The sequence below is a fragment of the Lissotriton vulgaris genome, chromosome 9, assembly GCF_964263255.1.
Source record: "Lissotriton vulgaris chromosome 9, aLisVul1.2, whole genome shotgun sequence".
NCBI lineage: Eukaryota > Metazoa > Chordata > Amphibia > Caudata > Salamandridae > Lissotriton > Lissotriton vulgaris.
In genome coordinates this window covers 487,109,693-487,126,622 of record NC_141697.1, presented here as the reverse complement: position 1 = coordinate 487,126,622, position 16,930 = coordinate 487,109,693, and the positions used below count along the sequence as shown (strand labels likewise).

The following is a 16,930-nucleotide window of genomic DNA, read 5'->3' as shown; positions in this document are numbered from 1 at the left end:
GTTTTATGCTCTTGGAAAATGGAACTATGATCATGTTTGTAGTCTTCTTTCAATTTCTATTTCAGAATCCTCTGCCTCCTTTATTGCAGTAATCTGCCCCCACATCATCTTTCCATGAAACTTGGCAATACCTGCCTCTACCGAGACCATTCCAGATGGCCTACTATGCTTTACTACACCACTGTGATATGCACAACACATCACATGGGCATGTGAGTGGGCGGGAAAACCTTGGCACGCCGCAGTAATAACACATACTGGAGCTGCCACACAGCTTCCCCGCGAATGTGTGCCCACGCACCAGCCTTCTGGTTCCTCAATGCTGAGAAAATATGAGACAAGCAGCAGCTGATGATGGAGAATTCCATGGGAGCCAGCTGGAACATAAATGCGCGCTGCAAATGCATAATGAAGTGTAATTAGCATAGAGAGTAAAACATACATTTAGATTATTCGGTAATGAAAAAAGTGTCCAAAACATTCCCATTAATCTAAGCGAGAAATCAGTCTGAGCTTTGGAAGTGCTTGTTTCCCAAATTGACTTTCCAAATAATAGATTGCAGTAGACGTTGTGCTTGACTGTATGGAGCACAAATGTGCTTCTGTGATTTCCTTACGGCTTTGCATGGACGTTTAGTTACCAAAAAGGCAATGGAAGCAGATATTTAACTACTCACTCTTTAACTGTTGATTATATCACAGGGTTGACATATTGTCCTAGCCGGCCAGGCTACCTTGCTGGTCGCTTCACTGGCTTCTGGCGACTAAACATATTCTCTTCAAAGCATTATGCCTGGTGATAACTGCATCTTCAACCATTCATCCTATCACAAAAAATCCCTGAAATATGTTAAAGCTGAACGCCAGAACCCCATCTTCTTGAATAAATCTCAGCGCCTTAAGACTCTTACAGGTGAGTAGTTGCGCTATACAAACCCCTGATTTATTGATTAAATACAGGTGCAATCCTGTGAACGATATCACAATACATCTCAAAGCCCAAGCTGACATCATCAAACAAAGCATCATTTTAGAATGCCTATTTTTGGGGATCGTTAGCAGTTCAGGATTGGGTGAAGAGAACTATGGGGCATATTATCGAGAACGGTGATAAAATTATCGCCGCTTTAGCGGCAGGAAACTGCCACTAAAGCGGCGATAATGGGCTTGATAATATGTCCTTGTGAATTTCCATAGCAGCCCAGGTTAACACCAGAACCTGGTCTGCTATGGGAATTCACAAGGGCCTATTATCAAGCCCATTATCGCTGCTTTAGCGGCAGTTTCCTGCCGCTAAATCGGCGATAATTTTATTGCCGTTCTTGATATTATGCCCCTATGTTTTCTTTGCACTGGATGGCTCCTTAACAGTGCCCACCTCCCTTACTAAGGTGGGCTCATGCAAAGGTCAATAGAGCTTTCTTTGTTATAGCACAATCTAAGAAGCATCACACTTTTCCAAGCCACTAAAGTGCACAATATTTTATTTGACCCATTAAAGAATGGTAAGATATATATACATAGACAATATGTTTGTCTTTTTAGGCCATAGACAGTTGGACCATGGAAAGTCTTTGTATGCCGGCAAAATATAAAAAAACATCTAAAGACTCCAAATTTTCCAGTAATATTAATTTTCAAGCTAAGGAAAGACCAGTGTTTTTTCCTCCCTAACAAGAAACCTTGTTTGGTTCCTGAAGCAATCCATACTTTCCTTTCGGATTGTATGCCTCAAAAACAATTACTCTGTAGGCTTTGGAATGATATATGGTTATGAAAGCAATCGCCCTCTGACGTAAAGCAGTCTGACATAGATACCATCATGGTCCACAAAAAAAATGGTGAGAAGAGATACAAGTGTCTCTAGCGGAGTCCCTGTCTTTAGAATTGCCCTACATTTGACATTAGCATCACCCCAAACATTTGCTCTTTACGAAAAAACTTAAAATCCACCTATTTTGGCTCACAACCATGAGCGGAGCTTGACTTTCATCTTCCCAGTCATATGTAATATCAGATGCTATGATTGATATCATAAGATATGTGATGTTTATGCATTATCTATCTCCTGAGTATGGGGTGCTAGGTTTAACGTGACCCATACCACTTTTATTGCTATTACAAAGTGCTAAGGGATCAATATCTAACCCTCTTGCACACACCTCTCGTGTATCACCGTTGGCTTGCTGTCTTGATAGAGAGTACATAGAAGCAAGTAAATCATGCAGTGCGCAGTATGCAAACAAAATAAGAATAAATATGAGAAACATCGATGTGATTGACCGTTATATATTTTTCTTTGCACCGATAGATAGTTCCGTTCTTATAAATGGCCGACTAATTTTACAAATTCTTTGAAATATTCAGAGAGTGGACTTCACAGAGGAGTCAACTCTCTTACTTCATGCTGCTGGGAGTTTTGCGTATCATTTCAACTCCTATGAGGTGAAGGGCAATTTTATATTTCAAAAGTACACTTAATGATCACCTAAGAGGTTTGCCAAGCAAACCAGCTGGTACACTATGGAACTAAGAACCCTGAAGCTCACCTGCAAATGACTTGAAAGGAAATAACGCACAAGCATGGAGAAAACACACTGAACAAAATTAAAAGCAGCTCTCAACCTATATCACCAACTCCTAAAAAAGACAAAAAGAAGTGCTCTGGTTGATCGCATTGAAGCAAGCTTCAACCACAGCAAGGAACTCTTCAACATTGCCAGAGTTCTCCAGCCCCACAGCCACTGAAAATGTCATCACACTTTCACAGGAACTCTGTAACTCCCTGGTGGACTTCTTTCACGACACTTTTGCAGTTCAGTACTGGGCTACAAGGTACAGTACTGGCTTCTCTCCTGATCACAGGTGAGTACTTCGGAATTCGGTTGATTTTATATGAATTTTTTAAGTTTTCAAAAGTAGACAGAAGATTTTTCGAGTCAAACCCGTCAATGTTATTCAACGGCAGGTAAGTGAGTTACCGGTTTCCAGGTGAATACTCAGCTGGTGAAGTTAGGGTTCTGGGCATAGACTCAGAGGTCCCCCAGGGTCAGTTAGGTACAGTTGGTTCACCCTCAGCGGCACAGGGGCGGCCGGGTGCAGAGGTAGTTAGGCCCAATGTTATCCAATGAGGAGCAGGGGGCCTCCGGTTGCTGGCTGCTGGTTAGCAGGCCACGCAGCTGTGGGAGCTGGGCTCCTGGTCCCTTGCTCAGGGCAAGGGGTGGAAGTGGGATAGGGCGAAGGTGGCACTGTCAGCGCCACTCGGGCAGCTGGGTGCAGGGTGCTTGTGAGCCGTCGGGCGCTCAATGTTATTCAAAGGGAAAGGTAACAAACGCACAAAGGCTGCAGGCTCGTGGACGGAGACTCTTCAGGGGCTATCACTACTTCGAGAGGTAAGTTGGGATCTTGGAGCACAGGTAGGTACCCCAAAGGGATGATGGGAGTCCCAATCTTCAAGAGAGTCAAGGCAGGCAGGTCCTCTGGGTGTCCCAAGATTGCTGTCCGCTGGAGTCGCCGGGGTTTAGGCGGGAGCAGGTTCCAGGATCGACAGGCCGGTTGGGCTGGGGCCAAGTCAGTTGTTGTTGTCCTGTTGTTAGCAGCTGCAGGGCGGGTCTTCTTCTTCTTGATCTTCTTTCTGCTTTTCTTATCGGGGTCTGAGGAAGGAAGGTTCAGGGAGCCCCTAAATAATGAATTTAGGGGTGTTACAGGTAGGGCAAGGACAGGGACCAATAGGTCCATGTCCTGGTGTGGGTACACCCCCTAGTCTGCCCCCCTCCTGTGGGAGGGGAGAAGGAGCTTAGCTGTGATTGGGCAGGGCTACCCATCTTCAAGATGGCTGGAGTCTGGGTTCATGCTTCACCTCGTCTCCCCCACCTGAGGGGTGGGGTTGGCACAGGCTGGCACCCCCCCCTTCCTGACGGAGTTTTTCCCCGCCAGTCTTCCTGCCAGAGTGGGGTCAGGACTGGTGGGGGCCAGTTGCTGGGTACAGCAAATGGTCTGCGGAAGCTCACAGAGGTGGCAGACCTTTGAAGCTTCCCCCTGCCCATCCTGGGGAGGAGACCTAGCACCTCGCTCAGGATGTGCATTGTTGCAGGCCCAGGAGAGCGGGGGGCTCTCCACCCAGGGGTCCAGCAACATTTCTGCTGGGTGGCAGCCTAGGCAGCCTCTTAGTCCAGACGTGGATTGTGGTTAGGTTTCAGGGGGCATCTCTAAGATGCCTTCTGTGGTGCATTTTTCATTAAATCCCACACTGGCATCAGTGTGGATTTAATGTGCTGATAAGTTTGATACCAAACTTGTCAGTCTTCAGTGTAGCCATTATGGTGCTGTGGAGTTCGTAATGTCGACCCCACAGCCCTGTATACTCTTAATGGCATCACTGCACTTACAGTGCCCAGAAATGACCCTGGGTAGTGTAGGGGCACAGGTCTCATGCACCTGTGCCCACACCACTGGCATAGGGCACCCAGTTAGAGGGGTGACTGATGTATGCCAGGGCAGTGGGTTTGTGGGCATGGCACACAGGGATGTGTGCCATGTCGAATCTTTGTTTAGTTCTGTACTTAGGCACTCAGCCTGCAAAGGCAGTGTGTGGGTGTCAGGGTACAGGGTCCCTAAAGGTGGCGCAATAAGTGCTGCAGCCCTTAGGGGTCTTCTCTGGTCACCATGCCCTGGGTACCTAGGGTACCATTTACTAGGGCCAGAGATGCCAGTTGGGTTTTAGTTTCAACACCGTTTTAGGGAAGGAGCACAGGCCCTAGGTATCTGGTTGGCAAGAGCCCAGGACAGACTCAGTTTAAGCACATCAGCAGTCAGAAAAAAGTGGGGGCATACCAAGGCAAGAAAGATGGCACTTTCTCACAATATACATACCTACATTATGCATCTATATACTTTCAATGTACTTATGGATCTATATATTTATAACGTTCTTCTAATTTAGCATTTCCAATGCACTTCCCTATTTCTCAGCCTTTACTTCGCTCAATATATCCTCTACATCCACTCTCTCATTTAACCCCATACCACTACTATGACCCCAAAATAACCCTTTCTAGACTCGCTCCTACTCTACCCCTCCTTGCATCATCTTACACCTCTTTTACAATACCGATCCCCAAAATGAACCTTTCTAAACTCTTCCCTCTTTTCTACCCCTCCCCAACCCTTCTCAATCCAAATAACTGACTAACATATCAACCACTAAAATTACTTTCATGTTTCACAATACTAATTCAACACTAATCCTGATGGGTTCCAGAGTAGCATGCTACTTGCGCTTCAAAACCCCATCAGGGGTAGCAAGTGCTATATAAATACAAACCTCTATCCCGCCACCTACCCTTCTCTACCCAAATAACTGAATAACATATCCAGTCCTTAAATTACTTCATATTTTCCTATACTAATTTTCAACACTAATCCTTTATGAGTTCCGTAGAGCGTGCTACTCGCCAGAAAAGCGCTTCAACATCCATAAGGGGTAACAAGTGCTATATGAATGCAAACCTTTCATCGCCTGTTATCCCTCCGCTATCCTTCTCAAATAACTGACTAATATCCACCACTGAAATTACTTTCATACTTCACCATATTAATTCACCACTAATCCTTTATGGGCTTCGTGAATAGCATGTTTCAACACCCAATCAGTGGTAACAAGCGCTATATAAATACAAACCTTTTTTTCCTCCTCTATCCTTCTGCTATCATTCCAAATCCAAATAACTGACTAACCTATCCACCACCACTTAAAATGTACTTGCATGTTTTACTATACTAATTCAACACTAATCCTCTATGGGTCCTGTAGTAGCGTGCTACCCGTCGAAAAAGCGCTTCGACGTATTTGGTTAACACCGATGTGCCAGAACTTGGGAACCACTAGCAGTACTGTTGCCTTGCGTATTATACGCACTAACAGTCTGTCATGGCTATTAATAGCTACTGCCAAGTATCTTTGATGGGCATGGTCGATCAGACAGAGACTGCTAGTCATTTGACTATTCTCTGACCAATTAACTTATCTGTATTCTATGTCTATGCTTTTTATATATATAACTGTTTTAAACTGGTAAATTTTAACTTTTGTATTAATTTTAACAAATTGCTTATCTTGCACTGTTCTAAATTCCTAAAATTGGAATTGCAACCCAAGGCAAATAACTGTAAAATGAATGCTTTACTTTTAGCATAATTAACTGTAAAATTATTTGTATTTTTAAAATGTTGAATGTTCTGCTTTTATGACTGAAACCTCGAATAAAGCATATTATTGACTTGACTTCAGCGCTTCGACTCCTCGTCAGGGGTAGTAAGGGCTATATAAATGCAATTACAATATAATACAATCTACAGACACTTCAAACCCCAACCCACTGACATTCTCAATCATCTCGCCCCCAGGCACAAGGAACATGACCACCTGCGCACCACCTGCACTAGCTCACCACACAAGACACCAAAGCCAGCATGAACTCTGCCCTTTCAGGAGCACCCATGGACCCTTGCCCACACTGCATCTTCAACCACGGAAGCAAGATGATCAGCAGTGAGCTCACCACCATCCTCAACACACCCATCACCATGGCCACCTTCCCCGAAGAATAAAAAATGTAAATTGATACTTTTATAGCGCACTACTCACCCGCAAGGGTCTCAAGGCGCGTGTACAAATACCGCTATGGAACCCATCCTGGCTTTCCCTGTTAGGCGTCCACTCCTGGGCACTCCCAAGGTGGAGGCCAGGCATCCTTAGCGTTGTTGTGGAGATTATGCAAGCTATTGCCCAGAGTTGCAGAGTGGGACTCCATGATTGGAATAGGCACCGAGGCGAGAATGATCAGGTCCGTGGATTTTTTTTTAGCCCAAGACCCACCGAGGCGGGGAATTGAACCCTGGTCCCGGGCTAGACCTCTGCATCAGGGTCTGCCGCTCTAATCATTGAGCCACACTTCTCCACACTTCTCCAATGGAAACACATAGACGTCAAGCCCCTACTGAGAAACCATCCACCGACCCAAACAAACCCTGGAACTACTGCTCCATCTCGCTGCTGCCCTATCCCGCCAAAGTCCTAGAGAAGGCCATCAACTGCCAACTCACTGAACATCTGGAGAACAAAAATCTGCTGGACACCTCCCAATCTAGATTCTGCACCAACCACAACACCAAGACTGTTCTTATTGCAGCCACAGACAACATCAGATCCCTCCTCGACCACAGAAAATCAGCAGCACTGATCCTCTTCGACCTCTCGGCAGCATTCGACACAGTATCACACCACACCCTAATCGAAAGGCTTCACAACATAACAATCCAATGAGATGCCCTCAAGTGGATTGCTTCCTTCCTCACCGGAAGAACCCAGAGAATCTACCTGCCTCCTTTCAGCTCGTAACCCAAGTTCACCATCTGCGGTGTCCCTCAAGGTTCATCTCTCAGTCCTACCATGTCAACACCTACGTGACTCCCTTGGCCAACGTCATCAGATCTTATGGACTGAGCATCATATCCAATGCCGATGATACCCAGCTCATCCTATCTTTATCAGAAGTCCCCTGTGCCACGCTGACTAATTTCACACAGGTGCATCGAAAACATCGCTGACTGGATGAGAGACAACTGCCTACACCTGCACACAGAAAAGACAGAAGTGCTGATCTTTGGGAACAACATCTCCTCAAGGAACGAAATGAGGGCTAGCACAAGAAAAACAGGCACAAAACATTAGCACTCATTATTCCCCATTTTTTCCACAGTTGAGGGTGAAAGCAATATGAGTACTTTGTGCAAATGTAATTTATGACATTGTTTGCCTGCTGGATCTTACTGATCAGGACTAAATTACCCATTATATGTCTTTCATGAATAAACATGACCTTTCTCTTTGGACGTTGCCTGTTTGCTCTCTGGTCAAATATGATGTTTTAATTTACAAGGGAAATAAGAACTGGATCACCGACTTGTACTTCGTAGGCTACTGTTGCCTGTTTGTTCCTTCAGTGTTGATCAGCAGGGGTTATTTGCAGATGGTATATTAACTGTGGGTAACCTATGGGCGGCTTACAGCTGATTGGAGTGTTTCTCTGTGTAGGATCATAAATTGATTTGAAAGCTCTTCTACTGATGGTCTCATTTCTTTTCACTTAGACTGTGTGTGGGTGTACTGTGGGTGGGAGGCGAAACCATACTAGCTTTCTATTAACATTTTACATTATACATAAGGAACTTGTTTCCATGGCTGGAGATATTTGTGTGATGACTGAGTTCTGCTAGGAAAAAAAACTGAGGAATTGATTCCCAAAGATAAACTCATACTTCTGTGTGATTGAGACAAATTGGGACCCTTCCTTACCTTCTAAATTTAACACTGATGGTCTTTTATTTGCCTGCTGAAAGTTGTCCAGGGAAATAACCACTTCAAGATTATACTTACAATATAGTCATGCTTTAAAGACCACAGACTCTGAATTCTACTTTATGGGTTTTATTACAAGGCCAAACATAGCTAAATGTATACACATCGCAAAATCAGCGTGTATAAGTACAGGAAAATTAATACAGAGTCAAATCTACGCATATAATTGATTTGGCATAGGAGACACAAGATAATAAACTCCAAGATTAGTACACAACCCAAGATGGAGGCAGAATCCAAATCCTTTTTCATTAGGAAGGAAAGCTTGAAATATCTTTCCCTACTCTACTCTCATAAATGATGGTTCTGGCTGGTTCCCCTGTCTCATTTCTAAAAGGTGTTCCTTAGAAGTACTCACATTAAATGGGTCAAAATAGCTTAAAGCTATGGAGCTCGTTCTTAAGATGCTCCTTCTCATCCAAAAATCTAGGGGGCATATTACCAAGGGGGTTTATCTCCGCTTTTTTGGCTTTAAAAGCCAAGAAAGCGGAGATAAAATTACCTCCCTATTACCTAGCTGTCGCTAACACCAGTTAGCGACAGCTAGTAGGAGATCGCGACCATCCTGGGCCCCACTTTGAATGTCAGTGATATTTATCACTAATGACATGCAAAGTGGGCGTACCAAGATGTTAGCGACTGAAAACAGTCGCTAACATCGCTATCTCCTATTACCAACTTTTGGAGATATTCGTGCTAAGCGCGAATATCTCCAAAAGCTAACACCTGCCCATAGCAGTTCTTAGCCATGTTATCCAATGGGAGGTGGATAACATGGCTAAGAGCATTAGCTCGGTAATGCATGAATATCGCTGACTTTTCAGCGATATTCATGCATTGCGGCGATTTTTATCGCATTTGCGATAAACCTTGGTAATAGCAAGGTTTATTTGCGGTAAAAATCGCCGCAGCTCAGCGGTAAATTTTTGTCTCTAACCAAGCAATAGCGATAATTATCGCTATTGCTTGGTAATATGCCCCTAGAAGTCTGATTTTCTGTCCCTGCGCACAATATAAAAAGGATAAATTCAGCCCCCTTCTAGATGTATCTTATGACATATTATTTAAATTCTTTAGTACTGCAGTGATTTTCCATGACTTCTTTAATTAAACCTTCCTCGCTCCTTGTGCCTTGGAGTGTAGATAGGCCAGGCACAGAAGATGTCCTTCCCTCTTGCTTCTCAGACTGTTCAAAGACATTACAGTTATCGCCTTAAACTAAAAATAATGATGGTAAATTCTTTATACCTGCAATGGGATGAGAGCATACTGTTCTGACACATACAAAGATACATTCAATTATTTCTTCAGTAGCCGAGGAAACAAAACTGTCAACAACCTGCAGCTCTGGGCCTAGACTGCAGGCAACTTTAACTCACATGATTGCATTAATATGAATATAATACCTTCTTACACAAGTGCATATAGAAATAATGGTGTCTTCTAAAACATATCAATCCTAATATAAAGATACATTTTATAATCGTAAATTTAGGATATTGAATAAATGCCTTTAGATTAAATAATACACTGCGCACAATAGGAATATAAATGAATCCGTCTAACTTATGAGTATAATGTACCCCTAAACTGTGGAATGCTGTATGTGCTCTATCATGTTGAGATTACGTTTCTTCCAAATTCACAAAGGTATTTTAGAAGTAGTATGTTTAGGACTGCAGAGTCTCTGCCCAACAGCGGCCCGTGCAGGTAAGAACAGTGGGGCCGGGTGGAGGAAATTTTGACAGACGACGATGGGGAAAATTAACTATTTATTTAATTTACCCTCATGACCATCTATAGAAATCCACCCTACCTGCCCCCCCCCCCCCAGCGCTTACCTCCACTTAGCTGCGGCTCTCTCCGTTCCAACAGGTCTTTCCTATATTTTTATACACAAAGTCTCCACCACGACGCTATAGACTTCTCCGCCCTAACGTTACTACTCTTAAAATACCTTTGTGAATAAGGAAAAATGTTAACTTACACAGAAGTGTGAGTTTACCTTTGTGAATGGGGCCTTGGGTATTTCAAAGAGTCTCGCAGCAACATTACACATCTTCTTTGCCCTGTTTTATGCACCACAGCACATGTTGGTATTATGGAAGGGTCAATGCATAATGCTAATTTTGCTACAACTTGATCTGAATTGGGGCAGTTCCTTAAAATGCCTGGGACAATTCCTCATTTACAGAAGGAAACTCTGACATCTGAGGCAGAGGCGCAACTAGAGACAAATTTCGGGGGGGGGCTAAGAAAAAATTTCGGGGGGGGGGCTGAACCTTTAATCAGTAGGCAGAGTGGAGCTGCAGGGCCTCCAACAAGGGGTGAAACAACAGCAAGGCCTAATTACCATTCAAATGGTCTTTTAAAGACCTGTTAAATGATCGGGTGTGGCTGTGTGTGTGCCCGGGCTGACACACACGACGGGGGGGGCTGAAGCCCGGTGAGTTCAATGGGTGTTGCACGCCTGATCTGAGGTGCATGTGCCATTAGAGAACATGAACCAGGTGTCCTCCATAGCTGTGCGTACCTCCCAAGAAGTACGAGCATCAGAAGATCTTCGCACCCTAGAAGAATGTGCACCAGAAAAACTGCACTCCCTATCACTGCATGCACCAGGAGAGCTCCCCTTCCAAGAAATGTGTGCACCAGAGGATCTCCCTGGAAGTTCATGATTCAGGAGAGCAGGTGCAGGGTAAAGGAAACCCTGTCTTCAGGCTGTGCTGCATGCATCAGCAGTGGGGCTTTTTCCTCGTTTGTTTTAGGGACCCGGCACAGACAGCACCCTGGAGAGGGTACGGCCTTGCATGCTTATGTGATATGCCAACGAGTGGCACAGCACGACAATTTCAGAGAAGAAAGTTAGGGGACAAATTAATGATCATACAGTGACAAAACAGTTTAGTCTAAGGAGAAAGCGCGGGAGTACAATGGAGTAATCTTTAGGAACGGAGGCTGTAACATGCACAGCGGTAACTCAGAGCAGCACTGTTTCTTTGCTGTAAAATCCAGATCCACTCCATGCGAAGAATGGCCCAGGTAGGTATATGTTTGCACCTCACTAAGGCTTGATTGCAACAAATAAAAGACTAATAGTGAGCATTTAACACACTTTGGGGCATATTACCAAGCAATAGCGATAATTATCGCTATTGCTTGGTTAGCGTGAAAAAATTATCGCCGAGCTTCGGCGATTTTTATTGCAGATAAACCTTGGTATTACCAAGGTTTATCGCAAATGCGATAAAATTCGGCCGCAATGCATGAATATCGCTGAAAAGTCCGCGATATTCATGCATTAGCGAGCTAATGCTCTTAGCCATGTTATCCACCTCCCATTGGATAATATGGCTAAGAACTGCTCAGGGCAGGTGTTAGCTTTTGGAGATATTCGCGCTCAGTTGGTAATAGAAGATAGCGATGTTAGCGACTGTTTCCAGTCGCTAACATCTTGGCACGCCCACTTTGCATGTCATTAGTGATAAATATCACTGACATGTAAAGTGGGGCCCAAGATGGTCGCTATCTCCTACTAGCTGTCGCTTACTGGTGTTAGCGACAGCTAGGTAATAGGGAGATAATTTTATCTCCGCTTTCTTGGCTTTTAAAATCAAAAAAGCGGAGATAAACCCCCTTGATAATATGCCCCTTTATTACTTTGTTCTTCAGACAAATGGCCAAGATCGTCTGAGTGAAAGTTTCTGTATATATTGTGGGGTGGCCGGTTCTTATATATGGCAAGCCAGTGCAACACATTCCCACGTGTTTTTGTCTCCAGATACCAAGACGTGAGAGGGCTCATAATTTTTTTTATTACAGTCTGGTCTGAGCCTATCCCTGTTGCACCTGGTCTTTTTTATTTGATATTTAAGGTTGTACAGCCTTATTCTTTTCATAGCGTTTTAGAGCGTTTTTCAGCACAACCACCGCTATTATCTCTAACCAGATGTACAAATTATTAGTTAACAGAAAATCACAACATTTAACAACCACTTTATCTTAAGGGGGCTGGCAGCGTGAGATAACCAGAATAACTGGGGGTCACGTAGCTAAACAGACAGGCTAAAGTTCAATTGACAGCACTTATCCATAGGGGAGGAATAAATATGCATGGTGTTAAGTATAGGTCCTTTGGTGATAGCAAACTATGCTACTGTTTGAAGCAGATTCTGAGGTAGTACAGAAACGTCATAGACTGCTGCATTCCTTGCATCATTTGCATGCGCAGTCCACACTTTGAATGAAGTTTATTTTACATTGTTGGGCCCTGCCTGTAGGATTGTGGGTTTGTTTAATAGTCAGCACAAGGACCATTACGCACTCATTTTTACCAAGCATAAGAACTTTTGTTAATTTGACTGGAATGCAGAGATTGTGTTTCTGTCACACATGTGTGAGAGTTTAACAGACCACTTTATGTTTGTGTTATATACACAGTTTATTCTGGTTTCTTTTGCATCTTGAGGCAAATCTTAATGTGTTTCAGCAAACCTGGAATTGACCACTTCTGGGCTCAACTTGAAGGCTGAATGATTTGACCTTTGATTCTTCTGTGAGAAAAAATGTGCATCTCATGGACATGCTTTCAAGTCATTACGATGTAAGAACCAAGAGCATTTAGTGCAGCACAACGGGAGGACATGCCTTCTGAAGTCATCCATATGCACAGTCATCTTTGGGCCTGAGTTATATTTTTGTGGATGGAATACTCAGTCGGTATACATTATGGATATCCCCGTTTTCCTTCTTTCAAGTGCATTGGCCCACATGCATCAAGCATTTTTGTAGTCGCAAACGGTGCGATTCCTCAAAATCGGCCGTTTGCGAATGCAAAAGTGCTTTTTGGGATGCATGAAGCAATTTTAGAATTCGTAACATGTTTGCGAGTTCTAAAATTGCGGGTGCTTTTAAGAAGTCGCAGATGTGCGATTTCTTAAAAGCAATGCATCATTAAATTTAAAACTGTAAATTCGCAATTAGGGTGCCAAATTTACTGAGTGGTTGAACCACTCGGTAAATTTGGAAAAAGTGTTTAAAATGCTTAAAATGTTTTTTTTTCAACATTCATGTTTCACACACACATGTCCTTAGGACATGTGCGTGTGAAACATGATGCGAAAAATACATTTCAGGGGTGCATGGGGGGGTCCTTTGGACCCCCCCCTGCACCCACGAAATTTTCAAAGTGCCACTCGCAATTCCCATTGACTCCTATGGGCCTTTTGGCCCATAGGAATCAATGGGAATTGCGTAAATTAACTTAAGAATTCGGTATTCATTTGGGATTCGGTAAAAATTGCGATTTTTACAGAATCACAAATGAATACCGAAAATAATGATGCATAGCATTTTGCACTTCTTAATTTGCGATTCCTTATTTTCGCAAATTAGGAAGTGCAAAATGTCACAATGATGCATGTGGGCCATTATATCCTACGGTACTTGTAATACGATGCACTGGAAATCCGTCACGTTTGTAACGCAGTATCCCATTCCCAAAAATATAAATCAGGACCTTTGTTGACACAATTCTGATCCTAGAGCTTTCAGAAAGCGACACCCCTTCCTGCTCTCTTTCAGTGAAACAGGACTGCATCATGGTGGTGCTGCTTACCTTGGACTGAGAGTCTGCTCAGAATTGAACCTGTTGGCCACTACACAGCAATGCTGACTAAACAGCAAGCGAAAGCCATAAGAGGTGAGGCATGCCCCTAAAAGGGGACTAGAAGGAGGTCTTGGGAATCCAAAAGACCTTGTGGATGGTAACAAGGATACATTACGTGACTTACCATGGCCCATGTGGCTCCTAGCAGTAAGTAGCCATCACAGACACATTCTTATAAGTAGGGGCTGCATGGTACCACTTTGACACCAGAAGGCACTAAAGCAATAAAAGTGCTGCAAAATATGGTATTTTACGGTTTCTACTGAAAAGCAAACATTCCTTTCATTTGTGTTTTGTAGGCAGAATAATTTTTAACAGAAAACCAGAAATCCTAGCAATATTATTTTTTTTATTAACATTTTGATAGTATATCTCTAACAGTAATATCTTGTAACTAAAGTTGATCATAAGACCATAAATTAGGAGGTACATTTTCTATTTGAGAGTTCATCCTTGCTGCATCAAAAGGCTTTCAACTAAAAGAAAGCTTATGCATTGTTCACATGTAAAACGTGCCAGCACTGGTGTTTGGGAAGCGCTTTATTTAAATGGGACAGTTCACATGAGTGTAATTTACATTTTCCTTGTGTTCTTTTTCTAGTAACTCCAGAGGCGATTGGTTTCCTGTCTGCGGTGGGAGTTTTTATCATTCTGCTGGCAGTGCTGTTCCTTTTCATAAACAAGAAGCTCTGTTTTGAAAAAATCGGTGGCCTCCCCTGCTTAGAGCAACGACGGAAAAGAAAGCGCTCCAAAGAAAAGTCTGGGGTTCACGAGGGACTTGGTAAGCATTGCATCTGCACTTAAAGCATGAAAAACAATAGGAATTTTTGTGAAGCAAGCAGACAATTTTATTTTTAAAGCAGCATCTTATTCTACAAGACAGAGGTTTGTCAATAATTTGCAGTAGCATAAGCTATCTGCTCTTCAGACAGCAGAGCACCTGCTTTGTCTAAGAAGTGCATTTGACCACAATGGCTAGGCAGGTGACTTGCACCCTACTGAGGAGTTAACACTTTAGGAATTAAATTCAAAACCACTTTTTTTAAGAAGGCCCTAATTATCTGTATACGTTACTGATTCCGGCTTGTATCTCTATCCAAATTACTGGCCATGCTGTCTAGTCATGGCTGAAAAGAGGAAAAACATGTTGGACATAAAATTGCAATTCCCAATTCCGCAATTGATTTTCAATTCTGGGCCTGTTTCCAGTAATGACTTAAGCCACCATTTAGTTCTAGGACAACATGGCTATTGTTTAAATTACAATTATGTTCATAATTGGGGCACATATAAACAGAATTTTGGTGAATAGTAGAGGACTTTAATGAGTAGGGTTCGGGGCAGACCTATCTAGTTCAGAGCCAAATCATTATGCTTACTTATGTCACCCTATTAACCCCTCAAATGTGAGACTTTTCTAACCCAGTACTGAGCCTTTTCTTGGCAATTTGGAGTTCTTTGTACTTACACCCATAACTATTTGTTCACATAAGGTATCCACGCCTTTCAAGCTACTTGCAGTTCAGGGGGAAGACAGGTGTGAAATCCTTGGGTGATCCCGGAAAGTTACACATTTTTGAGAAGTAGACAAAATTCTGAATTGAGCAAGGGGTCATTTGTGTAGGTGCCTTAAGATTTAGCCAAAGAAACTAACTGTTGCAATAAAAAAATATTGAAAATGAATAGGAAAAAACTGTTGTTGGTTACAACATTTTCATCTGATACTTCTTGTCACAATGACCAAAAACAATATTCCGTTACATCCACTATGCCCTTCAGCTCGCCGGAAATATAGGGTTTGTAGGTTCTCCAAGATCCCGAGGTACACAGAGCAAACAACTGAGCTGCACCTTGCAATAGTTTATCATTGTGCACCGAGTATAGATCAATTAATATGGAAAAATATAAACAGTGAAAAATGGGTATAAAGGAAACCTATGTCTTTTTTAAATGTATCCAGGGGTTTCCAGGGTGGTGTGACTTGTGAGGTTTTAATTAGTTATTTTTACCCAGAAGCTCTTGCAAAACTCAAATAGTGCGTAAAGACACACATTGTTCTCACATGTTTGTGATAGAAAGTTCTCAAAACTGCGGGGAGCTACAAATTTTCTTCCACCCAATGTTCCCTCAAGTCTGCTAATAAAAATTGTACCTCACTTGGGTGGGTGGGCCTAGTGCGCACAACAGGAAAAGTCCCAAAATGCAACATGGACAAATAAAATGTTTCACCCAAAATCAAACCCTTTTCTGCAGTGTTGCTGTCTTTGGAATTTGGGCCCTAGCTCAGCAGGAACCCGGGGAAACCTACAGAACCTGCACATTTCTCAAAGCTAAACACCTGAGGATATTCAGGGTAGTGAGACTTGCATAGCTTGCACCAATTTGTTTTACCAGAAGCCCTTTCAACCTCAAACTGTGTCTAAAAATACACTTTTTCTCACATTTCTGTGACAGAACGTTCTGGAATCTGTGGGGAACTACACTTTTCCTGCCATCCAGCATCCCCCAAGTCTTCTGATAAAAACGGTACCTCTCTTGTGTGATTGGGCCTTGATCATGGCATTAATGCTGGTTTGAACCGTTTCTGTCAGACTCTAGACTCAGCCACAAGTAGGGAAGTGTTTTTTTCACAAGTGGGAGAACGCTAAGTTGTAGGAATGTTGTGGATCCCTGCAGATGCCAGAACTTTATTTCACAGAAGTGCAAATAAATGTGTGATTTTAGGCAAAGTGTGAGGTTTGCATGGGATTGTTAGTAAGAAATCATGTGGGGTCCACACGAGGCACACAACCCTGGAGACCCCCCTTATGTTTAATTTTCAGAAATCTCTGGTTTTAGTAAGT

At 43.0% G+C, this 16,930-nt stretch overlaps 1 protein-coding gene across 2 annotated transcripts in view; it reads left to right on the top strand.

Moving 5' to 3' along the window:
- SYT16 (synaptotagmin 16) overlaps positions 1-16,930 on the top strand; it is a 352,243-nt gene that overhangs the window by 46,716 nt on the left and 288,597 nt on the right. For both annotated transcript variants that reach the window (XM_086937942.1, XM_086937943.1), the window contains exon 2: positions 14,689-14,868. The gene's annotated coding sequence lies outside the window, so the exon portion shown is untranslated. The remainder of the gene's footprint in view (positions 1-14,688; positions 14,869-16,930) is intronic.